Raw genomic sequence first — 18,602 nt, forward strand, 5'->3', positions numbered from 1 at the left:
AGAGAAGCTGCAGAGAGGTGTGTAAGACTACAACTCTGCTTCCTGGTCCCAACCCTGGATAGTCACGGTTTGGAGGATTTAAGAAAATTAGCCAGATTTCTAGAAATGAGAGCTGCTCCATCCAAAGTGGGATGGATGCCGTCTCTCCTAACAAGACCAGGTTTTCCCCAGAAGCTTTGCCAATTATCTATGAAGCCCACCTCATTTTTTGGACACCACTCAGACAGCCAGCAATTCAAGGAGAACATGCGGCTAAACATGTCACTCCCGGTCTGATTGGGGAGGGGCCCAGAGAAAACTACAGAGTCCGACATTGTTTTTGCAAAGTTACACACCGATTTAATGTTAATTTTAGTGACCTCCGATTGGCGTAACCGGGTGTCATTACTGCCGACGTGAATTACAATCTTACCAAATTTACGCTTAGCCTTAACCAGCAGTTTCAAATTTCCTTCAATGTCGCCTGCTCTGGCCCCCGGAAGACAATTGACTATGGTTGCTGGTATCGCTAACTTCACATTTCTCAAAACAGAGTCGCCAATAACCAGAGTTTGATCCTCGGCGGGTGTGTCGTCGAGTGGGGAAAAACGGTTAGAAATGTGAACGGGTTGGCGGTGTACACGGGGCTTCTGTTTAGGGCTACGCTTCCTCCTCACAGTCACCCAGTCAGCCTGCTTTCCCGGCTGCTCGGGATCTGCCAGGGGGGAACTAACGGCGGTTAAACAATAATGTTTAAAATTGGAATTATGCAATATTTATGGTGTTTCTCCTGACTCCTGTCATGTTAATTTGTTATGGCTGTGGTTGTGTTTTTATCTGTATTGTTTGTTTTCTCTTTTCTTGTAAGGCACCTAGCATGAGTCCAAGACAAATTTCCCTGAGGGGACAATAAAGTGTATCGTATCGTATAAGCATGTAGAGGGTAAACACACATATAGAGGGTAAGAGGGAGAGTAAACACATATAGAAGGTAAGAGGGAGGGTAAACGCGCATACAGAGGGTAAGAGGGAGAGTAAACACACATACAGAGGGTAAGAGGGAGAGTAAACACACATATAGAGGGTGAACACACACATAGAGGGTAAGAGGGAGAGTAAACACACACACAGAGGGTAAGAGGGAGGGTAAACACACATACAGAGGGTAAGAGGGAGAGTAAACACACATACAGAGGGTAAGAGGGAGGGTAAACACACATACAGAGGGTAAGAGGGAGGGTAAACACACATACAGAGGGTAAGAGGGAGAGTAAACACACATACAGAGGGTAAGAGGGAGAGTAAACACACATACAGAGGGTAAGAGGGAGAGTAAACACACATACAGAGGGTAAGAGGGAGAGTAACACATACAGAGGGTAAGAGGGAGGGTAAACACAAATATAGAGGGTAAGAAGGAGGATAAATGCACATACAGAGGGTAAGAGGGAGAGTAAACACGCATACAGAGGGTAAGAGGGAGAGTAAACACACATACAGAGGGTAAGAGGGAGAGTAAACACACATACAAAGGGTAAGAGGGAGAGTAAACACACATACAGAGGGTAAGAGGGAGAGTAAACACACATACAGAGGGTAAGAGGGAGGGTAAACATACAGAGGGTAAGAGGGAGGGTAAACACACAGAGGGTAAGAGGGAGGGTAAACACACAGAGGGAGAGAGGGAGGGTAAACGCACATATAGAGGGTTAGAAGGAGGAGAATAAATGCACATATAGAGGGTAAGAAGGAGGATAAACACACATATAGAGGGTAAGAGGGAAACCACTGGGAAGTATACAAGCGGTCAACCACATTTCTCCCACAAACATGTCAAGAAGGACAAATACATCTATTCCAAGCACTTTGTTGGTGAAGCTGGGGGAATATTGAGCATCTGGAGTTCCGGACCTTATTCCAGCCACATTTCTGCCTAAGCAAGTAACTCATGTTTCCCACGGGGCAGATGCTACATGTCTAAAAGAGTGACTATTATTTTGGTATTTTCTCTAAAGTTATCAGTGGTATAGTGCTCGTAGTGGTAGACATCGCATCAATTAGTGTGCCTGAATCACGTGCACTTCATATGCAAATAGCCACAATGTTGTTGAAGCACATTTTAAAGCTATACATAATACCATGAAACTGTGGTATTTTTGCCCACTGTTATCATACCGTCCAAATCTCATACCGGCCCATGCCTAGTAAACACACATACAGAGGGTAAGAGGGAGAGTAAACACACATACAGAGGGTAACAGGGAGGGTAAATACACATATAGAGGATAAGAAGGAGAGTAAACACACACACACAGAGGATAAACACACATACAGAGGATAACAGGGATGATAAACACATATATAGAGGGTGAGAAGGAGGGGAAACACAAATATAGAAGGTAAACACACATATTTGTTTGGGAATGTATCCAATAATTACTCATCCAACTAGGATAACTGCAAATACAGCGACACTTATTGACAATATACTTACAAATGTTACTGTGGGGAATTAAGAGGGGGGATTATTAATCATCGATACCAGTGATCATTTGCCGGTTTTTGTAGTTCTGAATTCTTTAGTTGACAAAATTGACCATACTGAAAGTACAAATTTCAAAAGGAAAAAAATAACAGAGGAAACTTTGGAAAATCTTAGAATGGACTTAAGGGATCAAAGTTGGAGTGACATTTACATTGAGGACACTGATCAATCTTATGAGTCATTCATTTCTATTATCTCCACTTTACATGATAAACATTGCCCTTTGGTGTTAAATGTTGTAAATAAGCAAAATGCTGACAAGCCTTGGATCACTAAGGGACTGCAAAATGCATGTAAGAAGAAAAAAATTCTGTACAAGCAAGTCGTAAAACTAAGAACATTTGATGCTGAGAAAAGATATAAGATATATAAAAATAAGGTAACTAACATTATGTGACCTTGTAAAAGGCAGTATTATAGTGATTTATTGGAAAAAACAAACATTAAGGGTACTTGGAAGATTTTAAATGAAGTCATAAATAAGAGAAAAGGTGTTAAAGAATATCGTGCCCTTTTTTACACAAGTACTGGCACAGTTGTTAAGGAAAATAAAGCTATAGCAGATCATTTTAATGATCCATCCATCAATCCATTTTCTTCCGCTTTATACGGAGTTGGGTCGCGGGGGCAGCAGCTCAAGCAAAGCCGCCCAGACCTCCAGATCAACACACACCTCACCCAGCTCCTCCGGGGGAACCCCAAGGCGTTCCCAAGCCAGCCGAGAGACGTAGTCCCTCCAGCGTGTCCTGGGTCTTCCTCAGGGCCTCCTCCCAATGGAACGTGCCTGGAACACCTCTCCAGCGAGGCATCCAGGGGGCATCCGGAAAAGATGCCCGAGCCAACCCAACTGGCTCCTTTCAATGTGGAGCAGCAGCGGCTCGACTGCGAGCTCCTCCCGAGTGACAGAGCTCCTCACCCTATCTCTAAGGGAGCGCCCAGCCACCCTGCGGAGGAAACTCATCTCGGCCGCTTGTACTCGCGATCTCGTTCTTTCGGTCATGAGCCAAATCTCATGACCATAGGTGAGGATAGGAACGTAGATCGATCAGTAAATCGAGAGCTTTGCCCCCCTACTCAGCTCTCATTTCACCACGACGGTCCGATACAGTGACCGCATCACTGCAGATGCTGCACCGATCCATCTGCCGATCTCACGCTCCATCCGTCCCTCACTCGTGAACAAGACCCCGAGATACTTAAACTCCTCCACTTGAGGCAAGGACAGTCCACCGACCTGAAGAGGGCAAAGCACCTTTTTCCGGTTGAGAACCATGGCCTCGGATTTGGAGGTGCTGATTTTCATCCCGGATGCTTCACACTCGGCTGCAAACCGCCCCAGTGCACGCCGAAGGTCCTGATTTGATGAAGCCAACAGAACCACAAACAATCAAACAGCAGAGATGAGATTCTGTGGTTCCCAAACCAGACCCCCTCTACACCCTGGCTGCGCCTAGAAATTCTGTCCATAAAGATAATGAACAGAACTGGTGACAAAGCGTGCACTGGAAACAGGTTTGACTTACTAACGGCAATGCGAACCAAGCTCCTGCTGCGGTCATACAGGGAACGGATAGCGCTTAACAAGGGACCCCGGACCCCGTACTCCCGGAGCACCCCACACAGGGTGCCTCGAGGGACACGGTCAAACGCCTTCTCCAGATCCACAAAGCACATGTGGACTGGTTGGGCAAACTCCCATGAACCCTCGAGCACCCGATGGAGTGTGTAGAGCTGGTCCAGTGTGCTGCGACCAGGACAAAATCCACACTGCTCCTCCTGAATCCGAGGTTCAACTATCGGTCGAATTCTCCTCTCCAGTACCCTGGAATAGACCTTACCGGGGAGGCTGAGGAGTGTGAGCCCCCTGTAGTTGGAACACACCCTCCGGTACCCCTTCTTAAACAGAGGGACCACCACCCCGGTCTGCCAATCCAGAGGCACTGTCCCCGACCACCACGCGATGTTGCAGAGGCGTGTCAGCCAAGACAGTCCCACAACATCCAGAGACTTAAGGTACTCAGGACAGATTTCATCCACCCCAGGAGCCTTGACACCGAGTAGCTTTCTAACCACCTCGATGACTTCGGCCTGGGTAACGGATGATTCTGCCTCTGAGTCCCCAGTCTCTGCTTCCTCTTCAGAAGACATGACGATGGGATTGAGGAGATCCTTGAAAAGCTGCTTCCGCCTCCTGAGGCGTCGGACGGTTTGCCAGAATTTCTTCGAGGCCAACCGATAGTCCTCCTCCATGGCCTCCCCAAACTCCTCCCAGACCCGCGTTTTTTCCTCTGCGACCGCACGGGCTGCAGCACACTTGGCCTGCTGGTACCTGTCAGCTGCCTTCGGGGTCCCACCTACCAACAAAGACAAGTAGGACTCCTCATTCAGCTTGACGGCATCCCTTACGTCTGGCGTCCACCACCGGGTTCAGGGATTGCCGCCGCGACAGGCAACAGAGACCTTGTGACCACAGCTACGAGCGGCCGCATCGACAATGGAGGTGGAGAACATGGTCCACTCCGACTCCATGTCTCCAACCTCCCCCGGGATCTGGGAGAAGCTCTCCCGGAGGTGGGAGTTGAAGACCTCGCTGACAGAGGGTTCCACCAGTCGTTCCACCACTCTGACCGGCTTCCTCCCCTCCCAGCGGATCCAATTCACCACCAGGTGGTGATCGGTCCACTGCTCAGCCTCTCTCTTCACTCGAGTGTCCGAGACACGTGGCCGAAGGTCAGATTATACGACTACAAAGTCGATCATCGAACTCCGGCTCAGGGTGTCCTGGTGCCACGTGCACTTATGGACACCCTTGTGCTCGAACATGGTGTTCGTGATGGACAAACTGTGATTAGCACAGAAGTCCAACAACTGAACACCACTCGGGTTCAGATCGGGAAGGCCATGCTTCCCGATCACCCCCCTCCAGGTCTCACTGTCACCACCCACGTGGGCGTTGAAATCCCCCAGGAGAACAATGGAGTCCCTAGTCGGAGCGTTACCCAGTACCCCTCCCAGGGACTCCAAGAAGGTCGGGTACTCTGCACTGCCGCACGGCCCGTAGGCCGAGACAACAGTGAGAGACCTGTCCCCGACCCGAAGGCGTAGGGACGTGACCCTCTTGTTCACTGGAGTGAACTCCAACACATGGCGATTAAGCTGGGGAGCAATAAGCAATGTGACCCCACCTCTCTGCAACGCCAGAATAGTGGAGTTTCCAGCCCCCCCCCCCTCTCCAGGAGTTGGGTACCAGAGCCCAATCTGTGCGTGGAGGTGAGCCCGACTATTTCTAGTCGGTATCTCTCAACCTCCCGCACAAGCTCAGGCTCCTTCACCCCCAGCAAGGTGACATTCCATGTCCCAACAGCCAGGGGCTGTGAGCGTGGACTGGGCCGCCGGGCCACCCGCCCTTGACCGCCAATCAATCCTCTCTGCACCCGACCCCCATGGCCCCCTCTGCAAGTGGTGAACCCACAGGAGGGCGGGCCCACGTCATTCTTTCGGGTTGAGCCCGGCCGGGCCCCTTGGGCTAAGGCACGACCACCAGGTGCCCCAACCCCAGGCCTGGCTCCAGGGTGGGGCCCCGGCTCCGCCATACCGGGCGACGTCTCGGTCCTTGATTTTTTTACTGGTCATGGGAGCTTCTGAACTGCCCTTAGTCTGACCCATCATTTTAATGATTACTTTGTAATTGTGGGTAAAAATTAGCTCATTTGATTGTATCTTCTGGACTGTGTTCTTTGGATTACTGAAAAACAATTAATAAAATTCAGGATTCAATGTTCATTAAAGAAACTGATGAATATGAAACTGACATTGTTTGTAAAGTTTCTGTGAAGGCTCTCAGTTGTCCAGGTGGTTTCCATAGTAGAGAAGCTTGAATCTTCGACTGGACTGTGTTGCTTGACGCGAGGACGTTTTGCTTCAAATCGCAGAAGCTTCCTCAGCTAAAATTCTTGCTCTGGTAGTCTGACTTCTGTCTTGACTCTTGTAGAGAAGAATTCAGTTCTTCTCTACAAGAGGTCAAACATTTCCTGTAGTTTTTCACCTGGTTTGCACACACTGCAGTAGGGATTATGGTCCACTCCTCAATACAGATCTTCTCTAGATCTTTCAGGTTTGGAGTTTCAGGTCCCTCCAAAGATTTCCTATTGAGTTCAGGTCTGGAGACTGGCCAGGCCACTCCAGGACCTTGAAATGCTTCTTACGGAGTCCCTCCTTAGTTGCCCTGGCTGTGTGTTTGGGGTCATTGTCATGCTGGAAGACCCAGCCACGACCCATCTTCAATGCTCTTACCGAAGGAAGGAGGTTGTTTGCCAAAATCTTGCAATACATGACTCCATCCATCCTCCATTCAATACGGTGCAGTCGTCCTGTCCCCTTTGCAGAAGAGCACCCCCAGAGTATGATGTTTCCACCCCCATGCTTCACGGCTGGGATGGTTTTCTTGGGGTTGTTCTTGGGGTTCTCATCCTCTAAACATGTTAAGTGGAGCTGATTCCAAAAAGCTCTATTCTGTTCTCATCTGACCACATGACCTTCTCCCATGCCTCCTCTGGATCATCCAGATGGTCACTGGTGAACTTCAAATGGGCCTGGACATGTGCTGGCTTGAGCAGGGGGACCTTGCTGCCCTGCAGGAATTTAACCCATGATAGCATCATGTGTTACTAATGTAATCTTTGTGACTGTGGTCCCAGCTCTCTTCAGGTCATTGACCAGGTCCTCCTGTGTAGTTCTGAGCTTTCTCAGAATCATCATTACCCCACAAAGTGAGACCTTGTATGGAATCCGAGACCGAGGGAGACTGACAGTCATATGTGTTTCTTCCATGTTCTAATAAATAATCAGAACAGTTGTTGTCTTCTACCAAGCTGCTTGCCTGTTGTCCTGTAGTCCATCCCAGCCTTGTTCAGGTCTACAGTTTTGTCCCTGGTGTCCTGAGACAGCTCTTTGGTCTTGGCTATGGTGGACAGGTTGGAGTGTGATTGATTGAGTATGTGAACAGGTGTCTTTTATACAGGTAACAAGTTCAAACAGGTGCAATTAATACAGGTAAAGAGTGCAGAATAAGAGGGCTTCTTAAAGAAAACTTAACAGGTCTGTGTGAGCCAGAATTCTTGCTGGTTGGTAGTGGATGTAATACTTATTTGCAGCAGTAACATACAAATAAATTATTAAAAAAAATCATACATTGTGATTTCCGGATTTTTTTTTTTCTTAGATTATGTCTCTCACAGTGGACATGCACCTAAGATGAACCCTCCATGATTTCTAAGTGGGAGAACTTGCAAAATCGCAGGGTGTTCAAATACTTATTATATATATATATATATATATATATATATATATATATGACTTCATGACTTTCTTTGCTAACAAAATTTTAACTATTAGAGAAAAAATTACTCATAACCATCCCAAAGACGTATCGTTATCTTTGGCTGCTTTCAGTGATGCCGGTATTTGGTTAGACTCTTTCTCTCCGATTGTTCTGTCTGAGTTATTTTCATTAGTTACTTCATCCAAACCATCAACATGTTTATTAGACCCCATTCCTACCAGGCTGCTCAAGGAAGCCCTACCATTATTTAATGCTTCGATCTTAAATATGATCAATCTATCTTTGTTAGTTGGCTATGTACCACAGGCTTTTAAGGTGGCAGTAATTAAACCATTACTTAAAAAGCCATCACTTGACCCAGCTATCTTAGCTAATTATAGGCCAATCTCCAACCTTCCTTTTCTCTCAAAAATTCTTGAAAGGGTAGTTGTAAAACAGCTAACTGATCATCTGCAGAGGAATGGTCTATTTGAAGAGTTTCAGTCAGGTTTTAGAATTCATCATAGTACAGAAACAGCATTAGTGAAGGTTACAAATGATCTTCTTATGGCCTCGGACAGTGGACTCATCTCTGTGCTTGTTCTGTTAGACCTCAGTGCTGCTTTTGATACTGTTGACCATAACATTTTATTACAGAGATTAGAGCATGCCATAGGTATTAAAGGCACTGCGCTGCGGTGGTTTGAATCATATTTGTCTAATAGATTACAATTTGTTCATGTAAATGGGGAATCTTCTTCACAGACTAAAGTTAATTATGGAGTTCCACAAGGTTCTGTGCTAGGACCAATTTTATTCACTTTATACATGCTTCCCTTAGGCAGTATTATTAGACGGTATTGCTTAAATTTTCATTGTTACGCAGATCAATCAATCAATCAATCAACTTTTTTCTTGTATAGCGCCAAATCACAACAAACAGTTGCCCCAAGGCGCTCCAGATGATACCCAGCTTTATCTATCCATGAAGCCAGAGGACACACACCAATTAGCTAAACTGCAGGATTGTCTTACAGACATAAAGACATGGATGACCTCTAATTTCCTGCTTTTAAACTCAGATAAAACTGAAGTTATTGTACTTGGCCCCACAAATCTTAGAAACATGGTGTCTAACCAGATCCTTACTCTGGATGGCATTACCCTGACCTCTAGTAATACTGTGAGAAATCTTGGAGTCATTTTTGATCAGGATATGTCATTCAAAGCGCATATTAAACAAATATGTAGGACTGCTTTTTTGCATTTACGCAATATCTCTAAAATCAGAATGGTCTTGTCTCAGAGTGATGCTGAAAAACTAATTCATGCATTTATTTCCTCTAGGCTGGACTATTGTAATTCATTATTATCAGGTTGTCCTTAAAGTTCCCTAAAAAGCCTTCAGTTAATTCAAAATGCTGCAGCTAGAGTACTGACGGGGACTAGAAGGAGAGAGCATATCTCACCCATATTGGCCTCTCTTCATTGGCTTCCTGTTAATTCTAGAATAGAATTTAAAATTCTTCTTCTTACTTATAAGGTTTTGAATAATCAGGTCCCATCTTATCTTAGGGACCTCGTAGTACCATATCACCCCAATAGAGCGCTTCGCTCTCAGACTGCAGGCTTACTTGTAGTTCCTAGGGTTTGTAAGAGTAGAATGGGAGGCAGAGCCTTCAGCTTTCAGGCTCCTCTCCTGTGGAACCAGCTCCCAATTCAGATCAGGGAGACAGACACCCTCTCTACTTTTAAGATTAGGCTTAAAACTTTCCTTTTTGCTAAAGCTTATAGTTAGGGCTGGATCGGGTGACCCTGAACCATCCCTTAGTTATGCTGCTATAGACGTAGACTGCTGGGGGGTTCCCATGATGCATTGTTTCTTTCTCTTTTTGCTCTGTATGCACCACTCTGCATTTAATCATTAGTGATCGATCTCTGCTCCCCTCCACAGCATGTCTTTTTCCTGGTTCTCTCCCTCAGCCCCAACCAGTCCCAGCAGAGGACTGCCCCTCCCTGAGCCTGGTTCTGCTGGAGGTTTCTTCCTGTTAAAAGGGAGTTTTTCCTTCCCACTGTAGCCAAGTGCTTGCTCACAGGGGGTCGTTTTGACCGTTGGGGTTTTACATAATTATTGTATGGCCTTGCCTTACAATATAAAGCGCCTTGGGGCAACTGTTTATTGTGATTTGGCGCTATATAAAAAAATTGATTGATTGATTGATTGATATATAAAAATGTGTGTGTGTGTGATTGTGTAGATATGTATTTATGAAATTTTGTTTGTGTGTATATATTTTTTATTTTCAGTATAAGGGGTGGGTATTTATAAGCTTTGCTTCTGCCCTCACCCTTTCGGCCACGCAGGACCTTTGTAAAGTTGCTTTGTTATGGGTTTTTTCGTTGTTGTTGAATTGTGTGCTGAATAAACTCGTTCATTCATTCATATAAAGGGTAAGAAAGAGGGTAAACACGCACAGAGGGTAAGAAGGAGGGTAAACACACATATAGAGGGTTAGGGCCCCTTCACACACAACATGATTGAGGCAGAATGGTGCACGAAGGAGGAGTCAAATGGCACTTGTGGGAAATCGGAGCTGCACTTGAACGCCTTGTACAGCAGTCGCCACATTCATTCGGGCATGGTACATGCAATCTGTATTTGCATGCCACTCGCACCTGAAACCCATTCAAACAGCGGGCAAGATGAGGTCGCACTGCCATCTGATCATGTTCGGAGCATTTGAAAGGCATTTCGTACGCAGGTTGAACATATTGTGCCGCAGCTGAGCAGCTGCACAAAATCATCGGCCATGTCGAACCGTGGCTGAATGACGGCATTGATGCCTCCTTTGGCAGTAACGGTACTTGTAATAAGTGCAGCTTATTCGTGGCTTTGGAGGCCAGGCTGGGCGAATTGGAGACTCGGCTCCGCACCGTGGAAAATTCTACAGCTAGCCAGGCCCCTGTAGTCAGTGCGGACCAAGGTAGCTTAGCCGCCGTTAGTTCCCCCCTGGCAGATCCCGTGCAGTCGGGAAAGCAGGCTGACTGGGTGACTGTGAGGAGGAAGCGTAGCCCTAAACAGAAGCCCCGTGTACACCGTCAACCCGTTCACATCTCTAACCGTTTTTCCCCACTCGACGATACACTCGCCGAGGATCAAACTCTGGCTATTGGCGACTCTGTTTTGAGAAATGTGAAGTTAGCGACACCAGCAACCATTGTCAATTGTCTTCCGGGGGCCAGAGCAGGCGACATCGAAGGACATTTGAAATTGCTGGCTAAGGCTAAGCGTAAAGTTGGTAAGATTGTAATTCACGTCGGCAGTAATGACACTCGGTTACGCCAATCGGAGGTCACTAAAATTAACATTAAATCGGTGTGTAACTTTGCAAAAACAATGTCGGACTCTGTAGTTTTCTCTGGGCCCCTCCCCAATCGGACTGGGAGTGACATGTTTAGCCGCATGTTCTCCTTGAATTGCTGGCTGTCTGAGTGGTGTCCAAAAAATGAGGTGGGCTTCATTGATAATTGGCAAAGCTTCTGGGGAAAACCTGGTCTTGTGAGGAGAGACGGCATCCATCCCACTTTGGATGGAGCAGCTCTCATTTCTAGAAATCTGGCCAATTTTCTTGGATCCTCCAAACTGTGATTGTCCAGCGTTGGGACCAGGAGGCAGAGCTGTGGTCTTATACACCTCTCTGCAGCTTCTCTCCCCCTGCCGTCCCCTCGTTGCCCCGTCCCCGTGGAGACGGTGCCTGCTCCCAGACCACCAATAACCAGCAAAAATCTATTTAAGCATAAAAATTCAAAAAGAAAAAATAATATAGCACCTTCAATTGCACCACAGACTAAAACAGTTAAATGTGGTCTATTAAACATTAGGTCTCTCTCTTCTAAGTCCCTGTTGGTAAATGATATAATAATTGATCAACGTATTGATTTATTCTGCCTAACAGAAACCTGGTTACAGCAGGATGAATATGTTAGTTTAAATGAGTCAACACCCCCGAGTCACACTAACTGTCAGAATGCTCGTAGCACGGGCCGGGGCGGAGGATTAGCAGCAATCTAATCATTAGTGATCGATCTCTGCCCCCCTTCACAGCATGTCTTTTTCCTGGTTCTTTCCCTCAGCCCCAACCAGTCTCAGCAGAAGACTGCCCCTCCCTGAGCCTGGTTCTGCTGGAGGTTTCTTCCTGTTAAAAGGGAGTTTTTCCTTCCCACTGTAGCCAAGTGCTTGCTCATAGGGGGTCGTTTTGACCGTTGGGGTTTTTCATAATTATTGTATGGCCTTGCCTTACAATATAGAGCGCCTTGGGGCAACTGTTTGTTGTGATTTGGCGCTATATAAGAAAAAAGTTGATTGATTGATTGATTGATTGAGGCAGCCTTCACACCAGTGGCCGAAAGTCATTGAATGCCATGCGAGTGGCCATTCAACCCACTCTCGGCCGGAGTCAGCTGGAGTCCAGGTGCCACCCACGAACATCCAACACCACTCACAGGGCACTTAGAAAGGGCAGGGCGCTGCCAGCACAAGAGTAGAGAGCAGGTGACCACTTTCAAGCTGGATGTGCAAATGACCCCACCGTTTCTAAGTGCTCCATGAGTGTGCTGTGTCCCCCCTCCCCCCAAGCAACAATCAAAATTAATGCAGTGTACACCCCACCCTCCCCGCCGCCACAGAAATGAAATGGTATATGGTGTTATGTGTGCCCCCCCCCCCCAAAAAAAAAAAACACAATCCAACATTGTGGAGGTGTGACTAAGGTGGAAAATGCTCCAACAGCGGCCGAGTGCAGTGCGATCGCTGTCCAGTGCAGTTAGCACATCTGGACAGCCTGTCATGTCCATGATGGACGTCATGTCTCACATTCCCTCCCATTACACAACAACTACACGCAAGTTGATGCATGTTTTAGGCCTGCGTGCACAGCTGACTGACATGTCGGAGCTGTGGACTGCCCAACATGTCATATTCTACATGTCCTTCTGGAGGTGGGATCACCACGCAGCAGTGCACACATGCCGCACTATAGTTACAAATAAAAAGTGTTCAGTCTGCGGCCACCGAGCAGCCACGTGACACATAGTCGCAACGTGGGGCTTTGAGTGACAGTGACTCCAAGTGGCGCTCAGATCATGTCAGTGAAGGCTCACCAATGCTGCAAGATGACACCCACATTGTCAGGTGAGAGTGCGAGTGATAGCGAGGTGTTCAATTAAATAGTGGTAAAATATAAAATACAGGCAATGAGGAGCTCATTCATGTGTAATGGCTTTGCTTCACTCTGCAGATACGGGGGCGTGTTCAGCTCAGACTCCCTCTCGTAGCTGACACTGACAGCGTGAACAGAATGTGTTAAATTACAATAAAGAACAATGAATAATTACAATAAGACAATGATCTGCAGATCAGGAGAGCCCGGCCACACATATGCATTGCTGTGGTATGTTACGAGTTGATGACAGATATCTGTTCTGCCGCTGTGACTTGCGCCGAATAGGTGGGCGTGTCGCAGACAACCTGTAGCAGTATGGTCCTGTGCTGTCATTGTTCACAGCTGGAGAACACATATCCTGCCATGTACACCACCACCTCTGAACAGTCCACTGTGAGGCACACGTGTCGGCATGCTTTCCTGAGGTGGTACTAAATAAAAACACACAACGTCATCAGCAGTGCTTCACTGCAAATGCGCTGGACACGCTGTAGCCGGCTGATGTGTTCATGATCATTCAATCATGTCAGTTCATTACTTCCTTGGTTCATGTACAGAGGAACAGGGAACAGAGGAACATTAATTGTTGTACTGTTTGCTCTTTATACCAGGAATTACACATTATACCAGACAAAATGCAATCCATTTGATCCGTCATTTCCAACACAGACTATTATACAGACCGTCACGTCATCAAGCATCAATTACACATCATAAGAATAAGGAGGGGAACTTTATTAATCCTGAAGGAAATTGTTTTGCCAGAGTGCCGAAACAGTCACAGTATTTTTTTAAATTTATTTTATTACAGTGATAAAAGAATTTTTACGAGACTGTCTTACATTTACACAGCACATTAATTAGGGAATAACCCTGTTGTGTCTGATGATTTGCAGATGTTTATGCTGGTTATACGGTCAGTTGTGACCATAATCCAGCATGAACTTCTGAAAATCATCAGACACAAGGGGGTCATTCTAATCCAATTTTATCATTCACATGGTTTATTTTTCTGTAGGTAAGTGGGACGGTGAGGCTTACATTAGCAACAGCATCTTCACGGTGGCTCCAGCAGTGGTCAGGGCGCGGAGTAATCCATAAAATGTGAAACGGTAATTATGTATCAGAATCCACATCAATACTTTCGTATGGTAGCTTAAATTCACCCATTTCTGCATCGTTGTCGCGATGCCACATCTCTCGATCTCAGCTGACCGCGCCATTATTGACATCTGTGTGGCAGTGCGCGTGCTCAGGACACGCAGTAATACATCAAATGTGAAGCGGTCAAATATTTTGCCACCGTACACAATATTATACGGTCTGAAATTTCACACGATGAACCAATCAGATTTGTGGAAAAAAATGTTATTGGATTAGAATCGTGCTTATAATGTTCTGTGCTCTCTCATTAATTTGTCCTTACACATTTTTGTTGTTTTATGTACATTTGCACATCTAATTAGGTGGTCTCACACCTCTAATGTGCTAGCACTGTGTTTGTGCATGAAACCGTTGAAGCGGTATTGTTCACGGTTACCGTGTGTCCCTCCCTACAGCAGGTGGAATTTTTCACCGTATCCCAATTTGCTTTTTTTTTTTCTGCGGGTTTTCGGCCAGTTCCTGCTTCTTTCGCCCAACTTCGTGTTATGTGTGAAGGGGCCATAACAGAGGATAAATATATAGAGGGTAACCAAAGGACACAAAGCACATTAAAGTGAAGATGACATTTCCAAACATCTTTCATATCGCTGCTCAAATTTAATTATGGCTGCTGGATTTAGACTGTTGTCTTTGGACCGTGTCTGTGTGATCACATTACTAACATCAGGTTTCAAGCTCGTACAAACTCACGGTCACCTCAGCATCAGACCAACATCAATATGTGGTAAACACATAGACTCATCGCCAAATCAAGTTGATTGGTATTGATGAGTATGAAAAACGACATAACTGAAAATCAGTCCCCCCCTGCCTTCACTGCGCGTGCATCATCAGCCGCGGCTACACGAGCTGCTAGCTGATACAGTCACTGCGGGTCAGTCATTTCAGAACAGAGTATTACCTTGTTTCTGTTTCAAAGTGACTTTAGAATGATTTAAGAGGTTTTACTTTATCAATCACATTAATCCATTTGATTGCTTTGGGTGAAGAGACTCCGTCTCAGAAGAGCTGCTGTGGTCCAAATTGACGCATGTGCAGTGAAGGCAGGGCGGACTGATTTTTTTTGGGGGGGGGGGGGGGGGGGGGGACCGTTCGATCTGCGACACTAGACAAATAAAATAAAAAAATCCATTAAAAATTAAAACTGGACCAGTGAAATTCTTCAGCCACAACATTTCACAAGTGTTCAATATGCCACTCTAATTTCTTCTGGTCCGAACCTGATCACTCCAAGTCCTTCTGATAATGGTCAGAGGTCGAGGAAAGCCTGTTGACTGAAGCCTTTTATCTAATTAAAGTCCAGCCAAAGAGAAACCTGAGAAACAGCTTATCTGATCTCAGCTGTGGCGCCCTCTAGCTCAAGTTCGGAGTCTCTGCCGTTTGAGACTGCACGCTGAGTGCTGACAGCTCATTGGAGGAATTACAGCAACAAACATCATCATGACAGCACATTTTAAAACATTATCAACTCAACCAAGGCAACTCTGTTTGTGATATCCATCACCATGGACGTGAGGAATCACTGAAAGCAACGCGCCGTGCAGCCTTTAATTACATCTGTAACATTGCTTTCGGCCAATGCAGTAAAAAGAATTCCACGTTATAAAAGGGTGCAGAGGCTTTCTGACTGACAACGTGCAGACTTCCCATCTTTCAGGATTGTGATGTTATACTGAAGAAAGAACGAAGGCAGCTGACTGGTGCTTCTTTGCAGCCCATGTAGATTTTCTCAAAGCATTTGGTTTGACTGATCAGGCTGCTTGGTGATTTGCTTTCATGAGCATGATCCATGATGCTTTAGCCTCGGTCCTGAGTATCCCAACTACTGGAAACAGAGACGGCAACGGCCACATACAACCCCAATTCCAAAGAAGTTGTGACGTTGTGTAAAATGTAAATAAAAACAGAATACAATGATTTTCAAATCCTCTTCAACCTATATTCAATTGAATACACCACAAAGACAAGATATTTAATGTTCAAACTGACAAACTTTATTGTTTTTGTGCAAATATTTGTTCATTTTGAAATGGATGCCTGCAACGTGTTTCAAAAAAGCTGGGACAGTGGTATGTTTACCACTGTGTTACATCACCTTTCCTTCTAACAACACTCAATAAGCGTTTGGGAACTGAGGACACTAATTGTTGAATCTTTGTAGGTGGAATTCTTTCCCATTCTTGCTTGATGTACGACTTCAGTTCTTCAACAGTCCGGGGTCTCCGTTGTCGTATTTTGGGCTTCATAATGCTCCACACATTTTCAATGGGTGACAGGTCTGGACTGCAGGCAGGCCAGTCTAGTACCCGCACTCTTTTACTATGCAGCCACGCTGTTGTAACACGTGTAGAATGTGGCTTGACATTGTCTTGCTGAAATAAGCAGGAACGTCCCTGAAAAAGACGTTGCTTAGATGGCAGCGTGTGTTGCTCCAAAAACCTGGATGTACCTTTCAGCATTGATGGTGCCATCACAGATGTGTAAGTTGTCCATGTCATGGGCACTAACATACCCCCATACATCACAGATGCTGGCAACCATCTGGATGATCTTTTTCCTCTTTTGTCCAGAGGACACAACGTCCATGATTTCCAAAAACAATTTTAAATGTGGACTCATCAGACCACAGCACACTTTTCCACTTTGCGTCTGTCCATTTCAAATGAGCTCGGGCCCAGAGAAGGCGGCGGTGTTTCTGGATGTCGTTGATGTTTGGCTTTCACTTTGCATGGTAGAGTTTTAACTTGCACTTGAAGATGTAGCGATGAACTGTGTTAACTGACAATGGTTTTCTGAAGTGTTCCTGAGCCTACGCAGTAAGATCCTTTACACAATGATATCGGTTTTTAATGCAGTGCCGCCTGAGGGATCAAAGGTCATGGACATTCAATGTTGGTTTTCAGCTTTGCCGCTTACGTGTAGAAAGTTCTCCAGATTCTCTGAATCTTCTGATTATATTATGGACTGTAGATGATGGAATCCCTAAATTCCTTGCAATTGAACATTGAGAAACACTGTTCTTAAACTATTGGACTATTTTTTCATGCAGTTATTCACAAAGTGGTGATCCTCACCCCGTCTTTGCTTGTGAATGGCGAAGCCTTTTGGGGATGCTCCTTTTATACCCAATCAAGAGTGTCCTCAGTTCCCAAGTACTGAGTGTTGTTAGAAGGCGATGTAACACATACCACTGTCCCAGCTTTTTTGAAACATGTTGCAGGCATCCATTTCAAAATGAGCAAATATTTGCACAAAAACAATAAAGTTTATCAGTATGAACATTAAATATCTTGTCTTTGTGGTGTATTCAATTGAATATAGGTTGAAGAGGATTTGAAAATCATTGTACTCTGTTTTTATTTATATATTATACAACGTCCCAACTTCATTGGAATTGAGGCTGTATTACCTGACTGTGGCAGGTCGACAGCTACTTGCAGAAGGTGGGGATAGACTGCTGGTCTACCAGTGTTGTTGCGATCAGGACCTAGGGTGGTTCTGTAGTGTAGTGGATGCAGCAATACATAGCACCGATGCATGCTCCTGACCCTGACCTGAGCAATCCATGGCAGGGGATGACGACACACATACACACACCATAAAGCTCTGGAGACGGGTACAACCCTGTATACAGGAGGGGGACATGGCAACGGCTGTTTTTACCCCTTAATGTCCAAAATGTCACAGACAAACAGTATGTTTTAGGCTGAGGTCGCACTAAGGATAGGCAACAATAATTTTGCAGAGTATTGTGTGGGGATGGAAGCTTGACAGGTTAGGAGGCCCCTCACGCAGTCTGTGCACCAAAAATCACCACATAAAAACAACTAAATGAAATTGCAAGAGTAAAGTTAGTCTACTCACTGACAGGGTAGCAGCCGATTGTTACCCACTGGCACTCAAAAACGAGCTCAGCTACGTACTAACCAAATTAGCTACTTTGGCATGGCAGTCGTGACTACACTAGGCTTGGACCATCCACTTTAAAACTTAGGATTTAATGCAAATGCTTTTGGTATGTTTCTATTCAGTACAGCAGGATTGTAATATGCAGCACAGCTAGTGAACTGGATGGCGACCTCCATTGTTGCTGCTGTTTGCTTCCATGACCTCAGAGTTGACTGCAATACCCTTTTACAGACAAGTAATAAAAATGTTTGCTTCAAATATTTTGAAACTGGATTAAAGTATAGTAAATCTCATATTAATTTCAATGAAATTCACTGAAATTTTCTCAAATTCTGCTGCAAAACACTTGTGTGACCAGCCAAATCATAAAAACCAAATTTTCATTCTTTCTGATCTCTACTGCCCTCTAAATTGATTGCCCTTTCGCATATTATGCATACAAGCAACAGCTAAACAAAGCCAT

General features: G+C 45.5%; 1 protein-coding gene across 3 annotated transcripts in view; it reads right to left on the reverse strand.

Annotated features, from left to right (window-relative positions):
• The window catches only part of LOC117521784 (transducin-like enhancer protein 3-B), a 130,323-nt gene that overhangs the window by 60,004 nt on the left and 51,717 nt on the right, over window positions 1-18,602 (reverse strand). The gene's annotated exons all lie outside the window — the stretch shown is intronic.

The sequence above is a fragment of the Thalassophryne amazonica genome, chromosome 2 (genome assembly GCF_902500255.1).
Source record: "Thalassophryne amazonica chromosome 2, fThaAma1.1, whole genome shotgun sequence".
NCBI lineage: Eukaryota > Metazoa > Chordata > Actinopteri > Batrachoidiformes > Batrachoididae > Thalassophryne > Thalassophryne amazonica.